Source organism: Perna viridis, chromosome 11 (genome assembly GCF_037379345.1).
Source record: "Perna viridis isolate PV_CMFRI_1.1 ecotype Kerala chromosome 11, ASM3737934v1, whole genome shotgun sequence".
Classification (NCBI taxonomy): Eukaryota; Metazoa; Mollusca; class Bivalvia; order Mytilida; family Mytilidae; genus Perna; species Perna viridis.
In genome coordinates, this window is record NC_142455.1 from 2,007,122 (window position 1) to 2,017,252 (window position 10,131).

Below are 10,131 nucleotides of genomic sequence, written 5' to 3' on the forward strand. Positions count from 1 at the left end.
ACGTTATACAATATTTAAAAATGAACCGTATATTCAGTTATGTAATTGAAATTAGGTGTACAAGTATACATGTTATAGAATACTACACATTCAATCCATTATTCAGGGGACATACCCATAAACCCATGAGCTTGAAGAAATCTGCATAAAAGTCTCTGTATTGGCATAAATGCAGACGGACCAAAACACTGAAACATATCCTTGCTCCAAGCTTCAACCGGATCGCCACAATATTTTCGAAACTGGGTGCGCATGGGTAGGAACCATTTTACTAAGAGATGAACTTGGCTTTTACCATCGACAATAAGGTTGTGAATAACGAACTTTACTATAATTCCTGGTGTGAGTTTAGCAGTCGCGGAATTCTGAATAATACTTTCATCGAAATCATTCCAGTATGCCATAATATATGATGATCAACTGTGTCTTGAATACCAAGATCCATTACCTAAGAATACAGAATTACAACGTCTACTTGGCATTGGGATAATCATATCATTTTTGTTCGGGTACTATACTGTGTACATTTTTTTAGTACCTCGTGCTCCTCTGACGACCTACTGTCCACCGATGTTTTAGGTATTGTATAGGATTTATGTTGTTCCAGGGTTGATTGGAGATTGGGGTATTTCTCTTCGACATATAAATAACACAAGAAATATCGACGCTGCTAGGCATGTTCTCTGAAGATGATTCTCTCAGGAAGATAGATTTATCTAATGTCTCCTTAAATTCAGACGGTCCATATAAATAGTTAACAAATGAATCTGGGAGAAAACGTCGCATGATCTGTAACTCAATTGATCTGTTGTCGTTTGGTAAAGATCCCAGGTGGCCGTTATATCTTTCAAAACTGAGAAGCCAAAATGAATAAATAGGACCATAAACGCGAATACAATCTCCTAAATGGCAATGTAGATGCATATTTGGTGTAACTTTGCTATCTCCATACAAATCTTCAAAACCCTTGCAAAATTGTAATATTAGCTAATCGTACCCAAGAATGTCAATGGTAGAAAAGATTTTTGTTGCAATACATCGGCTAGCAAGAAAAAATTTCGCCAAACTTCCAGTTCTCGAGTTGGTATAATATCCTTTAAGGCAAAGACAGAGAAAATGTTTGTCAAGGTTTTCCACTGGTCGGCTGTAAAACCACCAAAATGACGAGGAAATTTTCTTGGAATGCTTCCGATGTTAGCTGTAACGTAAACTAAGTCAACACGTTGTTCTATTTCCTTTAGTTTGTCGCCATCTAGAATTTTGAACTCCAACCATATCTTGACCATTCTTTTTGCAGTTCCTTGATATAAGTTATGCATTGGATCAATGATTGACACTCGGATAGGGTTGAAACACTATAGTTTACACAGAAGAGATACCGTAAGCCATATTTGCTCTCCAATCTTTCCTTGTCCGTTTAAGTTGTTGCAGACATGATTTTGTCCAGATTTTACGGTGGTCTGACAATGTTCGTTGGGTCCAAGTTTCTACATCGAATCTACCGTAGTTTTTCGTGCCAATATCTCCGGGAAAATGTTTTGTTCATTTGGAACATACAACTGTGGCACCATGGCCAAGAAATCCACAAATTTTTCTCGTTGCTGGTATATCACAACCTACACACATACATGCCAATTTAAACGTTAAACTTGTCTTTGAACTTTTGAGGGAAATCAAAGAAAAACCAACTTTCCACGCAGTATTCATTTCAATTACAAAAGGAGAAATGAAAGTCTGCACTTTGGGCTCACTAGACATGTCTGGAATAATATCAATCAAGAAGATGTTTTTTTTTTATTTTGAACCATTCTTCTCGGGGTAAATTTAAAACAACAGCGTAAATAACGCCTACCGAATACTTGACATGATCAAATGGTTGGAACCAGTCGAGGTTAAGCATGAGTCCATAATTTCTCTCACTCTTTAGGAAATTTCTATTGTTGTCGCCACTGAATTCCTTCCATACTTTCCCATCAAATATGTCTGTCATTATACCCGGTTCTTGTCTACTCTGGCCCCATTTCTCGCACATATCTTCAAATCGTGGTTGTTTCACCATATTCGATAGGATTTCGTGGACGGGCTTATAACAGTGCGTTTTGTAGGAGTAAAGTTTAGTTGCCCCGTTTTTAAATGTCAAAACCTTAAGTAAAGGCTCATCACAAACATTCCTGTGGCCTATTTGTCTATGGTTTGGAAAAAGGACATTTTTACATGTTTTGGTAGTTTTCTTGCCTTCAATTTTGACAATACAGTCATCATAATTATAAAGTTTAAAACATTTTTTTTTACAGATAACACATTTTGTAAAGTTATCTTTTTTAGACAATGTATAACATATACACGGGACATGGAAAAAGTTCCAGAGAAAGCAATATTTTCAGCAGAGAGGGCTCGAAATACGGCTGCAAGAAATGAAAGGATGTTACCCAGGGCTGCGTCAGTTATAATGTGGAATGACTGCCAACAACGTAGAAAAATGCAAATTGATTGAAAAATTGTAATAGTTCTTATGACCTGGTTCTGTTTCCTGTTCATCAACACATGGTTCAGAGGAAACAGGCCTGAAATCCATATCCATTTCATCTAGTGTGACATCGGCCCAAAGTTCTTCATTTTCGTCATTAGAGTCGGAAAATTTGTCCTGTCCACTGTGCATTTGTAAAATTTGTTTTAGTTTCTTTCTAACTACCGTCATTGGTGGTTAAAATCCGATAGTTTGCTGACCTCCTCTATCTGTACTTGTAGATTTACTTGGTTCTACGTGTATCTCTACGTGTAGAAACAAGAACTTCAAAGTTTGAGTGCACAATATATATATACATGTACACATGCATATTATGTGCCAATTCATTTTTATTAAGGCCTCACATCGGGATTATTTTGTTAGTATAAGAAACATTTTGTATGTACTTTGTGCTCACAATACAAATTAAGTACACGTATGATGAGCGCACAAGATGCATATAATCTGTATGGTCTCGAGTGAGTAATGACTTATTCTGTGTTTTCCGATTGTGATACTTCTTTTATTTGATTACATTCAATTGTATCATGCAATACGACTGACTAGGCTAGGGCGCTGGACTTTGTGCAAGCGACGTTGTCCCTTCAGACCTATTATTCTCCCTGTATCAATTTGATTCGATGGAGCAGTGTAGCGAATAGAGTCGTCACATTCTGAGACGTTTGCACATATCTATGGAAGGCTCGGAAGTGCGTTGGTACCCCATTCAACGTTGTCACGAAATTTTACATGCATAAGCGTGTACTGAAAGGACGGTACTACACCATAGATACATGTATCGGATCGTCGATTCTTGACGATACAACACACAAAAAAGTCTAAAGGATTGTACAACGATACTGAATGTCTTTTTCGGCACTGTGTTGCTTATATATATTCTCCCCTTAAAACTCATTTCATGGGGGAAATTTCACATGAAAATATATAAATATAACTTACAATTACACCTGTGCATGATCCAAGAATTTAATACAGTGCAAGTTGCCTACTTATCTTATTAATTGTATAGGTTTATCCTGTGAAATGGCATTATATGGATAATTCCTTCCTTGTGCAATATTTTCATACAATTAATTACTGATAAAACATTTACATACATATTTAGGATAACGGGCCACTGTTATTGTTAACAATGGACAAGAAACAAATCTGGGCAATATCAATCTCGAGAAAGTTCTTAAGAACAATGAACGTATTATAAGTACATGTACGTCTACCGTAACTATAACGCGAGATCCCCTTCGGGCAATCCCAAGAGTAATTCTCATAATCACATATAACGGTAAACTGAGCCGAGCTTCGTATTCATTTTCTAGATTACTTCGAATACAAATGTACTCATCACTTTTATCATCGAGTGACGGCGATTTTGATGTAGTTGATAATGTCACTACAAATGAAAGTCTTCATCTTGAGTACTTCGCATCAAGTGAAGATGAAAGTTTAGCAAAACGACAAAAAAAACTAGTTGGGGTCTAAAGAACTAGTGACATGCCACTAGACAATTCAATCAGTGTAAGCCAGTTAAGTGAAATAACTACACCGAGACATTCTAGCCGAACAAGCACATTGCGAGATTCTACGAGCAGGTTCAGCACTCCAGTACCAAGGGCATTACAACCATTTACGGGTAGCACTCTCTCCAATGAAGACTGCACGTCGAAGGCAACAGAATCAACCAATAAAGTAAGATACAACGTGTATACATGTACGTCATTTTATATATATATATATATATATATATATATATATATATATATATATATATATATATATATATTAAAATCTGAACCTGTCTAAACTGAACACTGAATAATCCGAAATTTTGTCTAAATTAAACCCTAAATAATCCGAAAATCTGTCCAACCTTGACAGCGTTTAAACATCTTATTACATCATTGCAAATGTTATATGCATTTTTAACGATGTTCAGTCGAACAGACTTCACTGTAAATTTATCGATTATGGACTTAGCACGAAGTCAGTACGTTATTACAGGTATAAGAATCTGCTCCCTGTTTTTGAGTGAGCACAGTATTTCTTGTTGGCCAGTATCAATAGCAGAGAACATTGACTTTCCATATTCATTTAAAATATAACAAAAAAATATTGCGCGCGTCATTAAGATAGTATGAATTATTATTAAACTATTTGCCTGAATAAGCTCTGGTATTAAGTTACCGATGGAAGGGCTATACTTTAATTAGACTGCTACGATTTTCATGTAAAACAAAAACGGCAGTATGGTCAGCTTTCTGAAAATTATGAATTTCTTAAATACATCTCCAGGCACAGGTCCAGGCACAGTTTGTGCGAACTGTAGTGATAGCGCGCATAAGACCGAATACACGACTTTATACTAGTATGTGAAGTTCGTGAGCCAGAACGATCTTTTCTTATCATTGGAAGGTGGTAGTATTTTGAGCAGGTTTTTATTTTCAATGATATTTTTGCTGGTTATTAAAATTTCGACAAATACCTTTTTTTTCTGAAATTGCGCAAACTAACATGTAGACATAAATACAAACCAAGAAAAATGAATATATAACGTTCCCTTCGCGGGACGGCTCTCCATGCCGATAGCATGACCTCTTGCTATATATACATTAGTGACAACTAGTAAGTTTTTAATTCACGTATGAAGAGTCTGTAGCATATAATAATTATCGACTCATTCAAAGCAGAATACCTTAGAATGGAAGACGAAGAATGTATAGTTATTCTAGGCTGCACATGAAGCACACTATGATATAGTTACATTCCTGTTTACTACATGTACTTTAAATAATTTTCACCGAAATAAGAATATTGATAATTTTTGAAATGATATAACTGTGGCGGATACAGGAGGAGCCTACAAAATGTGGGACAAATGAGCAAGTAGCAACCTGCAATAATCAGTCCCTTTTCTGCAACCAATCTTTATCTCTCTATATCCGATTACTACATGTTTACCATGAAAATAAAACGGAACCTGTCTATACAAGACACAAAAAAGGTGATCACGCCAAAGTACTTTATCCCCGTCGCATTTTTTTTGTGTCTGTCCTAAGTCAGGAATTTATGGCCACAGTATGGTTTGTTTCGTTTTCACTCAGTTTAATTTTATGTTGTGGTGTATATGAAGGCAACTACATGTACATTTTGTATTTCGTTGTACATATGTCCATGTACAGTGAGGTTTTGGGTTCAGCTGCAGTCTACCCATTGGTGTGAGATTTCCTCGTCCATTCTCTTTAATATATTTGTTATGTCAGTTTCATTGTATTTAAATCAGTTTAATCTGAACACCTGCCTAAAATTGTTAATTTCACTTTAAAGGTATAACTCGACAATGAACAAAGAGATGACACAGTTCATAGTAGATTTTGTAAAAGGACATTATCCTTCAAAGCTAAAAAAACGGAGAGAAGAGACTCGGAAACAGCAAGAGCACAACAGAAAAATGGCAGTGTACAGTAGAGTGAGAAGGGTACGAATTATATATGTATTTATTTGTTATACAGATATTTTGAAACAAAACATGTACAAACTCTAAAAAGTAGGGACAGTATCAATAAATCGTCTAGCTTATTACCAACGATTGTTTCTCAATCAGATGAAGTCCCGCCAACTCCAATATACTAAGTAATTATCTAGATTCTTTTTATTAATTTAATACTGTGATTTATCTTAAATTTTATAGAAGCTGCACAGCAGAAAAAAGGCACTGACGGAAAAGACATCACTGAGTGCACAAGAAAAGGAAAAAAATTGTGGATGCTCTGCATATAAACTATTTGTCATCAGAGCAAACGGACTCTGAGGACGAAACCTCCTTTGTAGTGAAACAACTGCCACGGAGGTCGGATGATTTTAACGAATTAGTAAAGAAGCTTGATTTCAAGCATGAGAGTACCCTCAGCAAGAGGAGTAAAAGACAGCACAATACAAGAAAAGCTGGTGCACCAACACAGAGGGAAAAGCCAGAAGTAATAAAGTATGTAAGTCTCGTTCTAGTTTCATTTTCTTTACCGGAATTTACGTAGAACGGATGGCAAACCGAAGACCGATCTGCATTTTATTGTTTACTTCCGGGTACTCGAAACGTTGTATAACAATGCAAAATCTTCTATTTTTTGCTTTCCTTAATACCTTTATCATGTAGAAATAGATATTTGTCATTTATATCGGTATTTTTTTTTACACAAAAAGACGTTTTTCCCTCAACACTGAACCCAACGCTCTCTAAATGACAAGTCTCTATGCTTTTGAATGGTAGACTAGGACCCATTTTCGTGAAATCACAATGTCACATGACGAGACTTACATACCCTATATCTGGACACGAGTGGGTGTTCAAGTGATAAATTTGACGTTTTGGTATTTCATGTTGAGTTAAAGTTGTTTTTTTTTTGTTTTCGTTCAGGAACGGAAATAATTTATTTTGATAGCAACAGGGGTTGAAAAAAAACTGATCTGAAAATCTAAGTTAGGGAAATATTGAATCATATTTTTTTCTGTCCATGTTTAGGTTTTAAAAAATGCTAAAATTTGGAATAATTTTATCTTTTTAAAAAAATCACATTCTCCCTTTTGTTTTGAGGAAAAACAATATTTTCATGAATAATAATGCTTCAGAATTAAAGTGAAAGTATAAGATGTCTATTTTTAGTTCGATCTGTTGTGGTGTACCTAAGTTCGAGCCTTTTTTTTCTAAACAGGACAGGTAGGGACCATGAAATCAGAGTTAATGGTTTATGATTAAGTTTTTTTTTTAAATGCACGTACACGTATTTTGTTTAGCGGAATTTTTGTATTTTATCTGAATCCAAAATATTCCGGTTTAATTTTAAAATTGTACTTGAAGTTGTCAACTAATGTTATTCAGTTTGCTTAATTACTTAAATCATCGTATCTAAAGAGTGTGTTTTATATAGTTTGGAGAAATGAAATATTCCATTATATTATGTTCTTTTAACAAGATTAGAATTAAATTCATTTTCATAATCGATGTGCATCTTCTGACTGATTTTATGTCTGTAACATTTGCCAATTGAATTTTTTTAAGTTTTGTAGATATCTAGAGGATAGTGTATTGCCATGTATGATAATGCTTTATCTAGAAATAAAACGTCAGCTATTTTATTTGACTTTCTTATCATTGTATGGTTCTTAACTCTGTAATATACGTTATCATTGAACAAATGATGAAAGATTAATCCACGGTAATAAAAAAGTGTTATTAGGGAAAAAGACACATTCTTTTATAAAATTATGTTTTAAGGCAAATGTTTCACATACTTATTCAGAAAACTACACGGCACAAGTCGTATTAGGACGAAAACCCAAATATCCTAAACGAAGTTTAAAGTGTACAAGTCTTATACTTGATATAAAAATGCAATAATCCTCAAATATATCTGATATAGTCATATTTTTATATTTCCTTTTTATATGGAATCAAACGGAGTTTAATTTGCAGTATGTTGTAGTTTACAAGTTTATTTCTACCATCAACGTGAAAAAGAAAGTGTTGTAAATCTTTTGTAAACTGACTAGTGACAGGATTACTCCTTACTGGGACTAGTGACAGGATCACTCCTTACTGGGACTAGAAACAGAATCACTCCAGGTTCTGACTAGTGACAGGATCACTACTGACTGTCAGTAGTGTTATAACCACCCCTGACTGTCAGAAGTGACAGAATCAATCCAGACTGAAAAGAGATAGGATCACTCCTGACTGTGACTACTGAGGGGATCACTCCTGATTGCAGCTAGTGACAGGATCACTACTAACTGTGACTAGTGACAGGATCACTCCTGACTGTGACTTTGTGACAGGATCACTCCAGATTGTGACTAGTGACCGGATCACCACTGACTGTAACTCGTGACATGATTACTCTTGTGAGTGGTGACAGGATCACTCCTGGCTGTGCCTAGCGACACGATCACTTTCAACTGTGACCAGTGACATGATCACTTCCAACTGTGACTAGTAGCATGATCACATCCAACTTTGACTAGAAGTATGGTCACATCCAACTGACTAGTGACAGGATCACCCCAGACTGTGAAAAGTGTTAAGGATCACTCATGACTACTGAAAGGATCACTCCTGATTGTGTCTAGTGACAGGATAACTCCATACTCTGACTTGTGACAAGATCACTTACAACTGTTACTAGTGACAGGATCACTCCTGACTGTGACTAGTAACAGGATCACTCCATATTGTGACTAGTGACAGGACTTCCACTGAATGTGACTAGTGACATGATCACTCCTGAGTGTGCCTAGCGACAGGATCACTACTGTGACTAGTGTCATTATCACTACTGACTGTGACTAGTGACAGGATCATTACTGACTGTGACTAGTAGCAGGGTTACTCCTGATTGTGACTAGTGACAGGATCACCACTGACTGTAACACTGGACAGGATCATTACTGACTATGAATAGAGCGACAGGACAACTTCTGACTGTGATTAGTGACAAGATCACTCCTGCACATGACTAGTAATAGGATCACTCCTACCTGTGCCTAGTGACGGGATCACTCCTTACTGGGACTAGAAACCAGGTTCTGACTACTGACAGGACAAGCACTGACTGTGACTAGTGACAGGATCAACCGACTGTGACAAGTGTCATTATCATGTCTGACTAACTACTGACAGGATCACTCCAGGTTCTGACTAATGACAGGACAAGCACTGACTGTGACTAGTGACAGGTTTACCGGATTGTGACTAGTTACAGGACCACCACTGACTGTGACTGGAGTGACAAGACCACTTCCGACTGTGACTAGTGACAGCCAGACTATTATAATGACTTTTTAACAGAGACTTCCAATTACTTTTTACGTCTTCAAAACACTGACTATAATGTTTTCGGTCTACCAAACAGTGATTTCTAATTTTAACGTACATTGTATCCCAGTTCAGCAATTACTAACTATTTTTGTGTTTACAAAGAAATAGCTACCAACCTTTATATTTTATGTGACAATTATTTTTTTATGTCTTTGAAGCAATGACTATCTTTTATTATATCTTCGAAGCAGTGACTACCAATTTAAAATAGTGATTAATTTTTATGTCCTTGAAGCTGTGACTACCAATTCCTGTGTCTTAAAAAAAACTGACTAACAAATTTCATATTTTCTAAGCAGAAATTACTAATTTTTTAGTCACTAAAGTATTGACTACCAATTCATACCTCCATGATCACAGCATTAAAGATCCAACCATATGTACTATTAGACTGTTTTTAAGGCTTACATCATTTGATTTCCTGGGAAGGATGGGAACATTAGGATTTTCATGTAGGATAAAATTCTTTGTATGCCCACGTGAACATCCATAATTTTTCCAATGATTTATCTAGATAATAATTTTTTTTTTTCCAAAAAGAAAGTGTAGGCCCTAATTTTTTTCATTCCAGATGATGACCAAACAATTTGGGAACAAAACTAGGTCAAAAACACCCCCTACCAAAAAGCATCCCCATCCCCCCCCCCAAAAAAAAAAGAAAAAAAAAGGGGAAATCCAATAGTTTGAGTCCATTCATAACATTTTGTATCATTTTTTTTCATTAACATGACTAAGTAAA

At 35.8% G+C, this 10,131-nt stretch overlaps 2 pseudogenes; one reads left to right on the forward strand and one right to left on the reverse strand.

Annotated features, from left to right (window-relative positions):
* Nucleotides 1–531: 531 nt before the first annotated feature.
* LOC148602287 (uncharacterized) lies at nucleotides 532–2,698 on the reverse strand (annotated as a pseudogene).
* A 1,320-nt stretch (nucleotides 2,699–4,018) lies between these two features.
* LOC148602288 (uncharacterized) lies at nucleotides 4,019–8,406 on the forward strand (annotated as a pseudogene).
* The last annotated feature ends 1,725 nt before the right edge of the window (nucleotides 8,407–10,131 follow it).